Source organism: Rhipicephalus microplus, chromosome 10 (genome assembly GCF_043290135.1).
Source record: "Rhipicephalus microplus isolate Deutch F79 chromosome 10, USDA_Rmic, whole genome shotgun sequence".
NCBI lineage: Eukaryota > Metazoa > Arthropoda > Arachnida > Ixodida > Ixodidae > Rhipicephalus > Rhipicephalus microplus.
Window position 1 is genome coordinate 20,821,278 of NC_134709.1, and position 17,984 is coordinate 20,839,261.

Here is a 17,984-nt window from a genome sequence, read left to right on the forward strand (position 1 = left end):
ACACTATTTGATGCGTGTACCGAGTCGAATAGAAGGCTTTTGGTTTCGTAATTGGAAAGTTCCTAATATTTGGACAGTCATTGCAGTAGAGAAATTCGAATACCACATTCTTTAAACGTTGAACACTTGGTACTACATTGCTGTATGTAGAGTTAGCGACATATAAAGCAGCAAAACTATTTCACTCGCATTAAGGAGTTGCCCTTTCGCAATACAAAATAAGCACCACTCCTACCGAGTGAAGACACTCGACAATCCAGAAAAATTAAAGTCACACTGTATTTTATGCATCTACCTAGGGCTACTTCAAGGGGAAAGCGATGTAATTTTTTCTGCTTAGTTAATTGCACTAATGACAAAACAGTAGGATGGATAAAGGGACAGAAAGAGTCCCTCATCGCAGTAGTTCTGTTTTGTTCGATCTGTTTTGCTGTGGAGAGGTTGATGCCCATATTACCTCAGCTGCTCCATATCAATACGTTCTGCAGCGAAAAAGAATGATGAGTTTTATTCGAAATTACCAATCAGCGAAAAAATTGCATAATAGCACACTGAGACTAGCGGAAATAACATGTCGATGCACAGTTCACTTGCAGGAATTCACACTGTCACAAATCGAATTTATGCAAACGCAGCTGCTGGAGTCTCACAGTAAGCTTTCAAGTGCTTTGCTTGTCTTTGTTTTGTTTTATCCGTTAGAAGTAACTGTACGTGCTAACTTGCGGCAGACTTATAAGAGCAATCAGTCAGAAGTGTGACGGCAGGACGTTAAGCAGAGCTCATTACGGGGGTAAACGTGCGTAGTTATGCCACCGTGGGCGTGCAGGCGAATTTCAGCGAGACTACATGTACATCCGAAAGCCCCCTAATTAACGTCGCGTCGCTACTGCCAACGCTTGTCGTTAATATTAAACGTGCGCTGGGAGCTCGTATACCTCAGATGTTATACTTGGCTTGTTCGGTGGAAGGACTATGCCAACAACATTGTGCCCGTGTAGAGGCTTTCAATGTTTGTTGTTCAGTACGAGCCTCTCCTGCGCTGAGAATCAACGCAACAACAGCCAAACATCACCTAGCTATCGTCTATAGAGACAACCTCTCATCGTTTAGCTCGACTGACTGAGTTATAAGCTGGTATCCTATGAACCGGAAATGTGTAGTAAAAGCTCTACTGCGCCACCGAGCGAAATACCTTTGTACCTGGAGGTATATGCCCCTCTGTGAAGTCACACAGAAGATATCAAGACCCACGGTCAAATGATGTGAATATACCAAACAATGCGATTTGCTAAAAAATAAAGTACGGGAACCGAGCACAGCCAAGGACTAGCCGAATCTTTCATAGAAACAAAGAAAAGATGTAGCGAAGAAACAACAACACTGAGGTGAAATCTTATGCTAACTGACATAGCAAGATGGTTATCGCTTTCCAGCCTCAGCACGCATGGTTAGGGAACACGAAAATAGCCGAATGACTAGAAATTGTGGATAATAAAAGAAAAAGCGGAACAATGTCACGGTGCGCATTTGCGAAATACGCCAGGTAATTGAGCCTAATGTGAATAAATGATCTGTTTGTAGTGTTCTCCCGAGCTTCGGAGAACGTGGTAATCAGTAACGTGCCGTATGTTTCTACTCCGTAAGCAGAACGTCCGGGTTGACGTTAAAACGCATTAGGTATATATTTATCTAGATAAGGGTAACTGGTTGAATGAACTGTGCCAGGGAGAGTAAAAGAAAACGCCAAGGCAAGTATATTAGTGTGAGACAAGAGGGAAAAAAAGACCGTAAGCGTGTCGCTACCGGCTGCTGGATTGAAATACGGTGTCTAAAGGCTACGATGAGAGTCAGGTAACGGTATGTCTTGTGATTACAGTTAAAACTTGAACACCTATATGGCAGTATAAAAAGTGTTGGGTAGACTCATGACAAACAGCTTCACGGCAGAGAAGTGAGGTACAATCGAGCGATGCAATAAGCGCAATTTGAAGTTTTGTGCCAAATTTTCGATGCGATGAGAAAAAAACAACAACCTTACCCTGTTTCACCAAGCATTGAATTGGCAGAAACGCCTCAGCTGCAGCACATCTGTGTTTCTCTCGTTAAGTTACATTTAACACTTCGTCCAAGACCACTCACTCCAGCTGCGCCATCTATGAATATGCCTGGGAACTGCGTTAGCGGGGCCACGGCCTCCGAGACTGCATTCCGGCGACAGGGCGCAATCTCAGAGGCCATGGCAGGATCACTTTCGATCCTATACATGCTCGAGCAGCGCCTCACTGTTTCACTCTTTACACTTTCCGAAAATGGAAGGGCATCACCGCAGCCATACGGCGACCTCCAGCGATACACTTACGCCATCTATAGGTGTATTTGCAAAGTATACCCAGACCATTGTGGATACAGGTCTGTCGTCAAGCTCAGTCTTAAAACAGCTGTGCTATTAGAAATGACTATCGCTTTTGCAGCGGGCTGCACAGATGCAACGAATAAGTATTAGTATTCGCTCCTACCAGGTAGTCGTATCGGACGCTTCTTGCGCACGAGGTAGTCGTTATCATGACACTTAACTGCGAAGCAGTTGGCAAATAGTTCATTGCTCATCCCTCTGAAAAAAAAAGAAACTATCATCACCATGAACAGGCAGGTGTCATAAAAATCGGTCGAATCCCACTACTCCCTACAGTTGCACTAGAAATTGGGAAGTACCCGTTATCCCAACAAATGGCTGTGATGCGACGGTGGCGAGCCGAGGACGCTAAATACGTACAATGCAAAAACAACAGGGAACCCGAAAGGCAGAGGCGGCAGCCAGAAGAATCCGAAGCTATGGAAGGCCGACGCCGTCGTGCCTGTGTGGTGCACGTGAATGTTTGCGGTTCGACTCTTCGCTGAGTGTCATCGTAGAAATAACCAAGCACCATCCAACTAAAGACTAGATACGACCTAAAAGCAAAATATGAACAACCTGCATCACCCGACTAATGCCTATAGGTACGCTGCATAGAATAATCCAGATTAATCTTCAGAATGGTCCGATATCGCTGTTTCAAAGCGCGCGGCTCTGCGCTATAGCTTTCTTTCTGATCGCGAATGCAGTCACGTGCATCAACATTGTCACGCGCATCATTTTTTTTTATACGCAAATCCAAGGTAACTTTTGTACCGAACGTTAACTTATTTCTCACGCCGAGGCTAACTACCTTCCACCCTCTTTCCAGAGAATGAACAGCGTGGAGAGGGCCGTTCCTCTCACAAGAAACAACGTGTATTAGAGCAAACTGCGTATAGCAAGTAGAGTGCTCTGTTACGAGAGTCCTAGGTATAAAAACAGAAGCAGCGTGCTCAATAGGTGTCGGAGGCACGTTGACTCGAGCACTATCCGGCGTGACGAAAGTAGTCACTATACAGCTCCGTGGATGCATAGGAAAAAAAAGAAGAATAAATCACTTGTAGGGAACGTGTCGTGAACATGAGGGAAGGCCAACACCGAGCGAGCGAGGTCACTGTATTTCGTTTATGCCGCAACATTTCTCATTCCACGTATCCCATAATATACGAGGGGGACCAGGCGGCACAGGAGTCGTGGTCGACTGGTCAGTCGTGCCTCGCGGTGAGTGAGCGAAATGTGCGCAAAGTAGAGAGGCGGGCGTGTTAGATTTGATGCACCTTGTACAAAATCAGCGCAAAAAAAAAACGAAGTACGGGAAAAAAACAACAAACACAGTACGAGCAGTGTGTCTCGTATTGTGTACAGTATACTGTGTCTTCCTATTCTCGTGCTCCATCCTTTTTGCGCTGATTTCGTGCAAGAAATGTGCGCGTTCCGAATCTCGTGACCTCTGCTTCGGACCACGGCTCACCGACCCGACCTCCTCTCTTGAGCGTGCGTGTTTATCACTTTTCCCTAAACATAGGAAATAGCCCTTCTAAAACACCCAACAAATTTTCGGCAAGCGAATAAAGATTGTCAAGGATACTCGTAAGCACAATCATAGCTAGTATAAACATCTGTTCAATATTCTATGTTTATAGCGCAGTCATCCCCACGGCATGGTTATGTAAGCTGCAACTAAATTATGTTCGGTGCACATATGCTGATTTTGATAAATGCAGGGATATAATGTCACCTAAGCGCAAAAGCATATTCGCATCGTCCTTTTGGTTTTCGGATATGAATATCTTTGAAACGGTATTTTCTTTTAAAAAAGACGCTGCATTGATTCAGGATCTCAATAAAAGCTGAGCCCACTCAACTTCTGGGCTTCAAAGAACGCTTGCACCATAATCAAACAATTGAATGTAACAAATAATTAGGCCAACGAGAGCATAGGCTATATTATTTGTATACAACCGTATTGTAATTATATATATTATGAAGTCTTGGTAGTCTGGGTTGCGACAGCGTTTAATTGAGGGAAGACCTCGCAAAACGAACGGGCAGAGCCAGTACACAGACGATGACGATGATGATGAACCAGAGTGGCAATGAGGACAAAGAGACAAGTGGATGATGGTGATTGTGATCATGCAGGGATGAGGACGATGCAAGTAACAAATGCCCGCACTAATTCCCCCCACTTGGAAGCGGACACCCTGGCCGCCGTAAGTCAAAGTGACGGGGAACGTCGCGTGAAAGGTGTCATGCGACAAACGTGGACAATCTTTGTGCTGCGGTAGCGGCGGTCTGTTGGGGCGACGAGTGGTGTCACACGATAATTAACCGGCGAAGTCTGTTCTAAAACAATGTATGGCCCGATGAAGCGTGGTTGGAATTTGTCACAGAGACCAGGAGTGCGAATAGGTGTCAAAAGCAGCACCTCGTCACCAGGTTGGAAAGACACAACGCGGTGGGATTCGTCATAGGTGATCTTCCGCTCGTGCTGTCTCGCTTCAGTAATGATGCGAGCCTGATGGCGAGACTGAGCCAGGCGGGAAATGAGCCAGGCGGGATTATGACGTAAACTAAAATGAAAAAGAGAATAGAAAGTATTCTATCCGCCGGGGGAATTCGAACCCACAACCTTCAAATTTTCCGCCGCTTCAATTCATTTCAATTACGTCCGAATCACTACACCGAAGTTAAACGCAACGGTTAATACCCCACCTTCTCATGATATACTGACCTATTTGTCTGCTAAATTAATTGTGTGCACAATTAGGTAACTAACGAGTAACTTCGAAAAATTCCCGTTCCTTCGGCGTGATCACGAGTACGTTAAAAGCTTACCTTGTTTTGAAGACAGTCAATTTGCCCCAAACTTTCGACCACCTGGGGTTCTTTAACGTGCACCCAAATCTGAGCACACGGGCCTACAACATTTCCGCCTCAATCGGAAATGCAGCCGCCGCAGCCGGGATACGATCCCTCGACCTGCGGGTCAGCAGCCGAGTACCTTAGCCACTAGACCACCGCGACGGGGCAGGCGTTACTTTAGAAGCCTTTATGAGTTGATCACATGACAGACTGTACCTGACTATGATAACGCCTGTATTTATAGCTTTTGTTCTTATAATGGTTAAAAGAATATACTAAATGTGTCTACAGTCTTTTCATTTGCACGAGAAAAACAACAAGAAAGAGGAGGGGGCGTGGCGCTCAAAAATTCGAGGGAAAGTCGAGAAAACTGGTGACTGAAATATGTACAGAGACTTTAGATTTCAAGAAGCTCTGTTTTTCATCTAGTGTAGCAGAGTTATTTCAGTGGTTGCATGCCTATGATAACAAAACTAAAGTTTAAAGCTAGGGTATCACAAAACGGGATTTGAAACATTAAAAAATAGGGTAAACGAAATGAACGGAAAGATATACTTTCGCAAGTACGTCTAGAAGAAAGTGACATCAATATAAGCCACTCTAGTACAGTAAAACGATCACGCTAACCGCCTTTCAAAAATATTTTTTAAGAGGAACACAATTTCAAGAGGGCAAGACAGAAAGAGAAGACGGGAGGGAGAAGGGATCTGGCATCTACTTGGGAAAGGCCTATGGGCAAGCCCGGTAGACTCTTCCATCAAATATGTGGAGGGTTAAAGAAGGGGCAGTGAGACCTGAACTTATCTGAACTTATGTAAACCTGCAAATTTTCATGTTCTTTCCTTGTACCTCCCCCCACTGTAATGCCTGTATGGGCGCTGTGGGTATTAAATAAATAAATAAATAAATAAATAAATAGAACACTCTTCACATTTCGACTGGCGATAAATGCTACCAACAAGCAGTTTATGTCAATAGCCTCTTTGATGCCTGCATAGCGCAGCGATTCCAATACAGAACTTAGTACGTAAGTAGAGCGCAGTTCAGTTAACCGATAACTCGCCACTACTTTTAAGAATATTCTGTTTGTATACATGCAAAACACCAAGGCACAGAGGAAATAGGGAGAGAACAGGCCGACGACTGCCACCTGCAGGGGAACAACGCCTGTCGGCTCCTTCGAGAAGGGGAGACATAGAAGAAAGGAAGGAGGGAAGGAAATTAGGAGGTAAGAGAAAAGAAATACAAACAAACTAACCAACAAACAAAAAAGCATACTTAAACACAAATAAATAGTAACATGAAACAATGTCTATAAACCCGAGGTCAAGTCTGTTTCCTTAAGGAAGTTAGCAGGGCTTGATGACCATATGGCTTTATCAATAAGAAGTTAGTGGTACTGAACTAAAAGAATCTGCTTATGCTGCATGTCTATGCGTCCGTCGGCCCTGCTAACACGCATGAGAGGTCGGCGCATCATCTCTGTTCTATAAGCGTATTATCGTAATATCATCAGTACACGTTTACGGATATTGATTGCCGGTGCCAATTATGGTCGACGAAATATCCTAGTGTGGAAGCTGTCGCTGACGTTTAGAGCAGGTGACTTGAACGAAATTTAGCGCTCTGTTTTTGGCGAGTAACCTGTTCTATAGGTTCGTTGAAGTTGAAATTGTGCGTTGAATAATAGCTACTTCTGTCTGTGTTAACTACATTCTAACAACTTACAACGAAATACTGTACGGTAAATAAGAAAAAGTATGAGCAGTAAAAAAAAGATTATTTCTTAGTGCTGAATAACTGGTTCAATAGACGACGAAGAAGAAAAACAAACACGTATGAAAACAACCAGCTATAAAACTGGGTGTCACACGAAGTGTCAAACGAAGTGTTACACCAAGCATCAAAGTAAGTGTCAAAGTAAGTGTCGAAAGTGCCAAAGTAAACGTCACACTTTTCCTGAGTGCTGATGTTCTTCCTCCGTTGTCGGCTCCTTCTGCGCTTAGTAACTCGCTATCTGCCGCACAAACTTCCTGAAACGACGGTGCTATATACCCTATCCAGATTTATTTTGTTTCGCTGATAGAAAGCGTCATTTAAACTTGAGCTCACGTACCACATTGAAAACTCGCAATGCGTAGCGTGAAGAGCTATATTTCAACATTTAGCTTCGCATTTCAGCCAATACAGCTCGTGCGGGCCCTGTCATGACCTGCCATCAGCCCGCTCGACGCGATTACGGAAACCGATAATAATGCATTCGCTCCGTAAATGTCCCTAAATGATGCGCTTAAATGAATTCTGTCGCCCATCAGGGGTGACTCGTACACCAGCGTAAAGGAACAGACGGTGCAACTTTAGTTGGCTTGAGCATATTTACATTCAAAGATAACGAACCTATCGATAGAATAAGCACCTCTGCGACGTATTTCGTACGTCCGCCACGTTCGCTGTGCGTTGAAACGAGTGTGAGAGTCGCGATGGCTGTCCTCTTATTAGATTAGTAATTATCAACGCCTACTCGTCTTCGAGGTGCAACACCTGTTCTTAGTTTCATAGCAGAGTTCAAAAGTGAGTTGTGCCAAGAATACTTCATTTCATTCATTCATTTATTTATACTGTTAGCCCAGAAGTGGGCCGTTACAGGGTGGAGGTACAGACAATTATTTGCGAAAAAGAAGTACCGTACAGGTCTCGTAATAATTTCTCGGTATTATTGTGAGCAGCAACTCAAAGTTATACATAACAAGAAATGGAACACACATGCAATGCAATACATACGCGCAGAACAGCACATGACGCATTAGAGGCGGCACTTTTGCACCGCGCTGAAAGTTGAAAGACAACTACCTCTTTAGAGGAATTACGCTCATTAACGATCTTTACTAAAAGATGGCGCGATCTTGTTGTCAGCTGTGTTCCTTCAAGCAGCTGACATTAGCCGGAATGGCAGTCCAGGTGCGTATGGCGTTGGCTATCGAAATAGTAAGTCCCGGTAGGTTTAATTCTACATTTTAGGGCGCGACAACTTCTTGACGCCACATGTCGCACTAGAATACTCGGGAAACGCGCACTAGAATATTCTAGTGCACTAGAATACTTGACGCACTAATTGATTGATTGATATGTGGGGTTTAACGTCCCAAAACCACCATATGATTATGAGAGACGCCGTAGTGGAGGGCTCCGGAAATTTCGACCACCTGGGGTTCTTTAACGTGACCCAAATCTGAGCACACGGGCCTACAACATTTCCGCCTTACTTGACGCACTAGAGTACTCGGGAAAACGCGCAGGTATTCAAAATGTCAAAAATGGAAGAAATATGCATAAGCTTCCCTCGTATCACTTTATTTGATGAACAAGTGACTTTCCTGGAAGGTGCCCAGTTGCTTTAGTGTCCGCACGGGTTTTTTCCTGTGTTGGTCATCTCTGGGGCCTGTGTTGTGTTAAGTTTTTTTTTTTACCTGCCATACATAACTTATTCTTTTTTTCCCGTTAAACACTCAGTTGATAGACAGCGCTTGCGCCGTCATTTTCTTTTCTCGTCCATGTTTCTTTTGCGCTGGCCGTGATGACCATTTCCAACTCACCAAACTCGCTACCCTCTCACTATTTTATATATCTTTTTTTTTAGATTTTAATTTATTTGAAGTCCTGTCCAATGAACGGTAATGAAAAAGCGAAATCTTGTTACGACCCTTGAAGCGAAATTAAACTTCGGCTATCGTAATTATTCAATTCTGGCGTTCTAAGTGACGAAACTGGCATGGCTATGAGACGCTTCGAGGTAATTGTGCCTTCCCATAATTATTTATCGTTAACTCAAATTTATGAGGCCTCGGTGTCCTTGCATTTCGAATACTACGATATATTGTCGCTGCGGCCGCCTACCCGACTTGCATTGTCGTGCTCTACTCTGTAGCACCTAAATATCCAAGCCACCTCAAGCACACACCGCTAAGCCCCTGCCCAGACATTGGTCAGATAATATATCGGCCGCGCAAAGTCATATGCCTCCCTTGGAGATCTCGTCTTCACCATTGGACGGCTCATTTTGTGTTCGCACGTTCTCAAGCGTATCCCCCCCCTCCACTTCCCAAGATTAATCGTGGTATACCACACCTAGCTTTTCTACTTAAAGGGGCCCTGCAAAACTTTTTGAGCACGGTCAGAAAAGGCTGCTAATCAGTAGTAGATGCTCCCGAAAACACGCGAGCCAACTGTTATAGCGCAGCACGTGGGCTGGAATTCACAATAATATATCAAAGACAGCTAAAATTTGATTTCTCTTCCCTCGACAAATGAGGGAAGACGCTCAAAAATAACACGTAGATTACTCATGTATCAGCCATTGGCTGATTTGAACATGGCGCGCTTGGTTGTTGCGGAGATCGCCACGAGAGGCCGTCACTTGTTCACGCGTGCGCGCGCGATCGCAATGAAAATGCCGCGTATTCGAAGAAAAAAAAAAAAGAAAAGATGCCCAAGGTTACGAGGCACACGTGACGCTTTTTATTTACCCTCCCCATTCCTCCCTGCTTGTCTTCCAGCGCTTCCGTCGGGACAAGAGAAGAGAAAATGCGATTGCAGCGTGTGACAAATCTTTGTACCTCCGCTCGTGCTGGACGAATTCTTAAAATTTTTCGGGCGATGAATCTGTGAGGCAATACGCTTTTCTAGTGAATTAATTCCATGGTTGCTCAAAATGTTTTCCAGGGCCCCTTTAAAGGCAACGCACATCAGTATTTTCAGCTAGCCAACGACACGTACGCTATCAGCGCCGTGTAGTAATAAAGAAAAAAAAAGAAGTCTGCAAAGTTTTGAAACAAAGAGCGCCAAGACACTAGGTGACGTAACAACTGTGCCAGATGACAATTACTTTTGAGCAACAAAAGGTACACGCCACCCCAATTCGCTTCCACGGTGTACGAAAAACGTCACTACCAGTATCCCCCATATGAACATTGGGAAAAGCGTGGGATGAGATTGTGTTCTGGCGTTTATTGCTGGGCAACTTGTATGTGTCACTGTGCGGCAAAGAAGAGCACAAGGAAGTCAGAAAGACGAAAAAGTCGAGCTTTCAGGCATCGCTCCTGCTCGACGTCCATGTGTTCCGATAGACTGTTCAGTAGGACATGACTATTCAGGTGAATGTACCAGATTGACAACGCAGCACCTCCTATCTGGGATTTCACGTGCCAAAATCACGATATGGCAGGACGTAGTGGAGTAATCCACAAATTTCGGCCACCAGGTGTTCTTGAGCCAACCCCTAACATAAAGTACACGGGCCACTTAGCATCATTTTTTGTCTCCATCTGAATGCAATCGCCGTGGTAGGAATCGAACCCAGGACTTTCAGATCAGTAGCCCAGTGCCGTAACCGCCGGACCACCTTAACAGCTAGAGGTGTACCCAAGCGCCAAAAATGCACAACGGCAGCAGTGTAGTGGCTTCGCGCACAAAGGAAACACCAATCTCATTACGCACCTCAGAATGATCATTTTCTTTGACTGAACAGCCAGAAGCCCTCAAAGTCTCATTAAAACGTAATCAGTCCAGTGCCATATACACGAATTAATCTTTCGTCTCATTAATTCTTACCACGCTCGTTCTTTAACTGCTTTGTGATTACCAGACCATTTCCACCCTCCTCTCGCACCTCTCTTTATTTTTTATGTTATCTATATCTATATGTCATCGAGTTCCTCGCGCGACGCAGTTATTTCTCTCACGTTAAGAATATCCTTCTCTTTTTTTTTTCATTTCTGTTCCGAGAAATACACTCATTTCTTTGTTTTCTCAAGCGGCAGCTGTCGCACAATATCTTACTTCCGTCCGTAATTGAAAATAAATCAAGAGTCCATACTAATGAAGACGTCAGTTGTGGTCTTTCATATTACAATGCTTTTTGTGTGTGTCTACATGGACCAATTGCTTCTTTAGGTAGAGTAGGCGGAACGTCGTAAGTCAGGCAACAAAACGAAGACATGCCCCGTAGGCACAAACACACAGCGGCGAGAAAGGGGGGGGGGGGGGGGAGGGCGGCCGTTTTCTCGATACCCGAGTGGAACGCAGAGTGAGCTTGCCAACAGTTAATCAGACGGATATGCCCTGTCATCTTTTTATTGCCCAGGTACATGGCAATTCAAGTCTTCACAATAAAGACAGCTGAGTACCCCAGATGCACTGAGGGAACATTTCGAATCCCACCTTTAGCACGTAAAACGGGAGACCAAAAGCAGGCCGTTGTTAGAGTCCGTAAAAACAGGTGACCAAAAGCAGGCCGTTATGAGACGCAAGTTGTTGCTTGAATTTGATTTTTTGCATCCGTTAGGAGGATTGTTTTCTGTCCGACTGTCACAAGGGGGTGCAGTGGAAAACTACAAAGAAAGTGTGCACCCTCCCATCCACACAGTAGATAACCCCACGCAGACTAGTGAGATGCCTACGAAAATAAAAGCAACATTATATCTGGTTTTCTGCTGGCAGTCAGAACTCAATAATGATATATTGTTCACGCCGAATTCAGGAAATACATGTCCAGAAAATATGGAGATCACCGGAACGTTTATTTGGCCGCGCTACGGATTTCGCCACATAAAAGTATATGTTATCGCTCGCAGCCGTCTCTCATTTCAATCTTCTTAGGTCCTAATCCTCTCATATCCATGTAGGGCAGCAAACCGGACGCGCGTCCAGTTGATCGTGCTGCTTTTCCTCGTTCTGTTCTGACACGCGCAACTATATCGTTCGACTGAATAACCGACAGATCACCTAGCGTACACCAAACATCAACACAACGTGCGACGGTCCGGCTGGGTGGTGCAGTCGTTAAGGTGGCTCAGCTGCTGATAAGAAAGTCGTAGGTTCGATCCTGGCGGCGGGGAAGAGAGAGAGAGAGATAAAGGTGCAAGGAAAGGCACGGAGGTTAACCAGACGCACATCCGGTTTGCTACCCTGCACTGGGGAGGGGATAAAGGGGAGAAAAGAGGTTGCAGCGGGAAAGGATTTTGATGCTGGCAATGAACTTAAGGTCAATGTACTCATCAACAGGTCGAACTTTCCGGAGCACTCCATACGGCACGTTTCAACAATGTTGTGTTTTTGGCACGTGAAAACCCAGATGTTATATGATATCTTGCCAGATTATTGAAACGATGTTTGACACCCTGGGCCAGTTTGAACTTTGCGCTGATGGACGCTGGTTAGCTGCCACAATCGCCGGTGCACTAACGCGAAGCTGTGAAGCATTTCTTTATGTCGTTAGTCGCCTATAGAAAGCTATCATCATCATCATGAAATGGCACGTGACATTGTCCAGAGTTTCTACGAAATCGCAGTTATCACAGCTAGAAGAGTCCGCCATACCGATGAGGTAACTGAATAAATTGTTAAAGGCTGCGCCGACTCATAACTGACAACAATGTAGCGTGAAGTTCATGAAGTCGTGAAGTCCATGATAACAGCTGCTATTGATGTAATGAGCAAATTGACGCGACAGCTAGTGACCTTGCGTGTTTCGTCCAAAACCACCTGAAATCAGGCAATAGATTACCGCCTAATCCGCGTAGATTGAGGTAAAACCTAGCACCAATTCAGAAAACCTCGCAATATCTTGCGAAACCTGACACAAACATACCCAAGCCATGACAAGCTAGGTAACCCCCATTTTCCCTGTGACTCATGTCTTGTACCAGTAGTGCAAGTGGCTCATATTTTTTTGTTGTCCCAACTGTTGTTTATAAAAATAGTTGTAATCGTTGGCGTTGGAGTGGCGAGACAGCCACGTTTCTACTTCAAAGTACGTACCGACGTCAAAAGTAATGTTTTGTCAAACATATAACGAACACAAATTTCCGAACGAAAACTTCACGTCTGAACTTATTCGCTGCTCCAAGCTGTTGCCCCATAGGAACATTAAACTCCAAGGCACTCTATTAAGGTTCCTTCCCGCCAGCCTGCATGCCTCGATACATAGGACGTTCATTTCATCCCAGCACGCACACATCACACGCAAACGAAAACAAGACGCGTAGAAAGAAAGATAGACAGAGAGGAAATGCGACTAAGAAGCAAGGAATACGTGCAAGCCAAGCTTTCTCATTTGCGTTTCTTTTTTTTTTCGGTGTTTTGTTTTCGCTGAAGCGAAATAATCTAATAACGAGTGTTCACCGAACGAGTGAACACTGTCTACGTGTTTGCGGGCAATTCCCACGGGAATATACACGCCAGCGTCAAAACGGTGCTGGTAGCAAAAAAACAAAGAAGGAAAAAAATAAAATAAAATGCAAGCACCCTTGCGGCACCAGCAACAAGGCTAAACGAAAGAAGCGATCGGAAGTGAATGCGTGTTGCCCAGGGAATACTTCGCTGCAGAAATCAGGCGAGGGAAATAGGCAGTTCACGTGAACCATTATACGCACGTGCGTACACGCATCGGTGTGTCTTCGTACGTCTTCGTGTGTGTTTCCTATGGAAAAGAAGGACACAAGAAGATTGATTGATTGATTTGTGGGGTTTAACGTCCCAAAACCACCATATGATTATGAGAGACGCCGTAGTGGAGGACTCCGGAGATTTCGACCACCTGTGGTTCTTTAACGTGCGCCCACATCTGAGCACACGGGCCTACAACATTTCCGCCTCCATCGGAAATGCAGCCGCCGCAGCCGGGATTCGAGCCCGCACTCTGCGGGTCAGCAGCCGAGTACCTTAGCCACTAGACCACCGCGGCGGGGCTACCTATGGAAAAGAAGGACACAAGAAGATAGAAGGCAATGAATGTATGTAAGAAACAAAACAATATCGACAAGAACAAGAGCACGCTGCGAAGTTGTGCACGCAACTCTCATCTCTATAGCATTCCAAGTTGCGTGATGGATGATCATGGAGAGAAGCAATTTAGCGAGCTAAAAGCATAAAAGTAGCGTGCAGAAGAAGAACACAGTGCTGACGACCGAAAGAACGTTGGCACCGCGTCGCTCACCGTTTCGCAATTCGAACACGCGCGATGCAACAGAACATCCACACCCTTCCTCTCAGGTACCCTCTTTTTCCCGAAAAGGAACGAAAGATGACAACGTTAGCGCATTCCTGATCGCGGATTTTCTTCCTATCTCGACGATCCACCTCACGCAACAAGTTTACCGGTTGAATGCCACAAGTAGTGTGAACTATCATCACAGATGAGCACGGTCGAATTCTGGCACCAAGGCCGGAATGAGGCCTTCAGACACAAGCGTTAAAGCGCGTTTGAAGTGCTAGTGCACGACCCATCCTGCAAAACATCGAATGACACAAGTATCGGAGGTCATCGCCTGAAAAATGCATTACAGCAAACACGTTCTCGAATCAGTCATTAAAGAGCAGAGTTGCAAGAATCCGTCGAACGCTTTAAGCGCCATCTCTTTTCTCTCGTCCCAAAGTGCGCACCGTAAAAGCTTCCCAAGAAAAGATGTCACGGGGGAAAAGAAATTACGCAAGCGCACATTATGACCTTGAGTACGCGTGTTGAATCATTTGGAGGTGCTGACACCCCCTGTAAAGTAGTTTGCGCTGCGTAGCGCACGTGTCTCGCCCAAAAGCCGTATTTCGGGTTACAACTACCGGGCGGTAGGTGGCGTTGTGTTCGCGAGCGTTGATCACCACTATCATCATCACCATCATGGTATAGCGCCGGCGGCGACAAGCCTTGATAGCTGCGAGCTAAAAATAAGCTGGTATCTTCTGCGCGTGGCGGTTGCCGCGGATGGTTGTCTCTAGCGTGGGTCCCCGGTGCGTGGCACTGCGGGTTGCGCGTCGGGGGCCCCTCGTGGTAAGTCAAGCAATGGCGACGCCGCTTTGGGTGTGTTATTGTGTTTGTCGTGTTGTTTAATATTGTGTAAAGGTCTCTTAGCGTGTTGATCACGATTCATGTTATAGTAATTCGGCGGAAGATATCGTCGTTCTAAATTAGTTAAATGTGTGCGTCGTTTGGTTTGTTTAAACCGTGTCTACTGCGTCCTTTCACTCCAAAAGCGTGGCATGGTGCTCGCTTGTCAATTCGAAACCTCACAAACACGATCGCCCTCTCTCACTCCGATTCCTGTGTGCGAGTGTGGCCATGTTGTGCAATGTCGTAAAAATATGGAGCGTGGCGCCGTCATGCGGTGCCACCCCTCGGCAATACGCGCATCCGATACGAACGCCGCTTTTGATGTCGGCTATTGGCGAACAGCAGGTTATCTGCTGTTTGACCTAAAACAGGGGACGCAAGAAGATGCCGAGTGACTGGGCACGGACCTCTGAATGAAAAGACGGCCCTTGCTACAATGGCAACTTCGCTCACCAATCCCACTCTCTTCTAGTCCTACCGGGCTGCAAGATTTGGTTGAGCTCTTCATGGCAGCTACCCGCAGAAGGTCCTTAGCCACAAAGTTTTTTTTAAATGGAAAGTTGGGAATGGGGGTCGCACTTGTTGAAGGCTTTGAAAGACGTTATTATTCGTCCTCGGTGAAATACATTCCTCTATAGGAACATTAAAAGATCGAGAGGGGGGGTGGGGCAGTCCCCCTAGTTACGGGCCTGACCCGTAGAACGATTTTTTTGTTACCCAGTACACGGGGTGCACGGTTCACGACACCTTTATAGCAAGTGTGAACTGAGGTAAGCTATTATTCAGTTTCAGTGCGGAAATTTTGGGTAAGTAGCAGACAATAGAAGTAGGGCGCACAGCCAAACAATACGGAACATAATGAAGAAAGAAAGGGAGATAAAAAACGTCGCGAACATAAACGCAACGCTAGCCTCACAAAGGCACTGGCAAGAACAGACGGTCACCGAGGCGCGCTTTGAACACACTTCGGTCATTGTCGTAGCCAGTGATTCGCAGCTTGGGCAGTTTAAGTCTCCTCCCCACGAAATTTTTCTTTTGCATCTGTAAAGTATACGCGCTTATAAACGCACAAACGCGTGAATAAGGATGGTATAGATGAACAGAAATTTTCTCGCTACCCTACCGCTAGCGACGGTAACACTTGACCTAAATAATTGCCCTTAAGGGCGGATATGTGCGCATAAGTCGATCAGCGTAGATAAGCGTATAACTTGCCTCCTGGTTGTTTCTTGTCATGTCATCTTATCGTTCACGTCATTCTATTACAACTCTTCTAAGCTGTAACATCAGTAAGCCATTTGCTACACGAAACACTCAGATTCACCTGCTCTATCGTGAAGTGGCCCACCCACTCGGGCTCATCTTAAATCATCAAAGTCGAGACGGCTCCACCCGCGGAGGACACATTCGCTTTCATTAACGCAATCCGCTTTAGCGCTCAAGACAAGCGGCGTCAGATTAGCGCCGCATTAGAGTGCGCTCGCAACCGCTGGTGCGAACGCAATTAGCTCGACCACGGCGGCTAGCGAATTCCGCCAAGCGTGAACCACCCGTGCCGTCTCCAAATCAATTTCGCTTCGCCCACGTGCTCCGTAATTAACGAGAGTCAACGTAGTGAGCAGCGCTTAACTGACGAAAATACAATTAAGTGCAAGAGGGAAAGGGAAAACAAGACAGAGAGGAAAGGCACAGATGTTAACCAGTTAAACACAAACAGTATGCGACTTCCACTGGTAAACCAGTGCGATCGAAAATAATATGAAAAAATATACAGCAACCACTAATCGCAACGTGTTTTTTTTTTCGTGGCGAAATATTTTTATTCGTCATTTTAACTGGCAGACCCCACGTAACGAGGGGACCAATGTAACACGTATACATGGTTCGCCCGCAGGGTAAGGCAAAAGGAGGATCCAAACCTCACGACCAGGCCCTACCGCACTGCGGCAGAAGAAGCACCGGATTCGAAAAGAAGTCAACTTGGGAAATTCTGAATCACAAGGACGTATTACAGTAAGCTTGTAATCACCAATTATAGTAATAACGTAACGCTTAATCCTTAGCTGGCTAACAGAACGCAAATATTTACTGCCAGCGTCCGCACGAGCGATACAAACTATCACCACCACATAGTCGAAAGCCTCATTTTACGCCACATATCGCCAAACTTTGTGGCATCATCACGACGTACTCTCACGTAACCTGCCGTATCTTGGTTAAAATATGCAAAAATCACGGAGGCCTTGCAACACCACGTTAGGTGTATAATGCTGTCGGAGGGGGCAACAATAGAACCATTTGAGAAACAAAAAGTTATAACTCTCACCTTCGAGTCGCGTTTGGCGAATGAATTTTGAACAAAAGACAGCATGAGATGCCATTCTGCGTGCTAGAAAAGGGTTGTGTGTCTTGCAACGGTAGACAAGTGGGCGTAGGGCAGCGCTTTCGTGGCAGTGGGTTCGATTCCCGGCCATTCCGACCACATACGCGAGAACGCTAACATGCGTGATGCTCATTCCTGTTTATGAGCCCAAGGTGGTCCAATTCAATCAAAGTCCTTCGTAATCAAATCGCTGAAGGTAGTTGGTACTTAGTTTTTGTATTCAGATGAAGAAAGAAAAACTGGCTCTAATAAATGACGTGGTAGCATCATGGTCACCAGTCACTAGACTGGTAGCCTCATTAGTCCGCACTACACCAGTCACCGTCAACACTCCCTCATTCAATATACCGGTAGCGCCAGAGTCACTGGATACTTGTTTGGTTCTAAACGGAATATGACATGCAAGTGCGCAGTTTGCATTATAATGAAAAGCAAATTGACAAGAAGCAGCTTGTAATCTG

General features: G+C 45.5%; 1 long non-coding RNA gene across 2 annotated transcripts in view; it reads right to left on the minus strand.

Annotated features, from left to right (window-relative positions):
• Window positions 1-13,766: 13,766 nt before the first annotated feature.
• Window positions 13,767-17,984, minus strand: part of LOC142774618 (uncharacterized) — a 160,000-nt gene continuing 155,782 nt past the window's right edge. For both annotated transcript variants that reach the window (XR_012886473.1, XR_012886474.1), the window contains one exon: window positions 13,767-14,008. This is a non-coding gene — a long non-coding RNA (uncharacterized LOC142774618). The remainder of the gene's footprint in view (window positions 14,009-17,984) is intronic.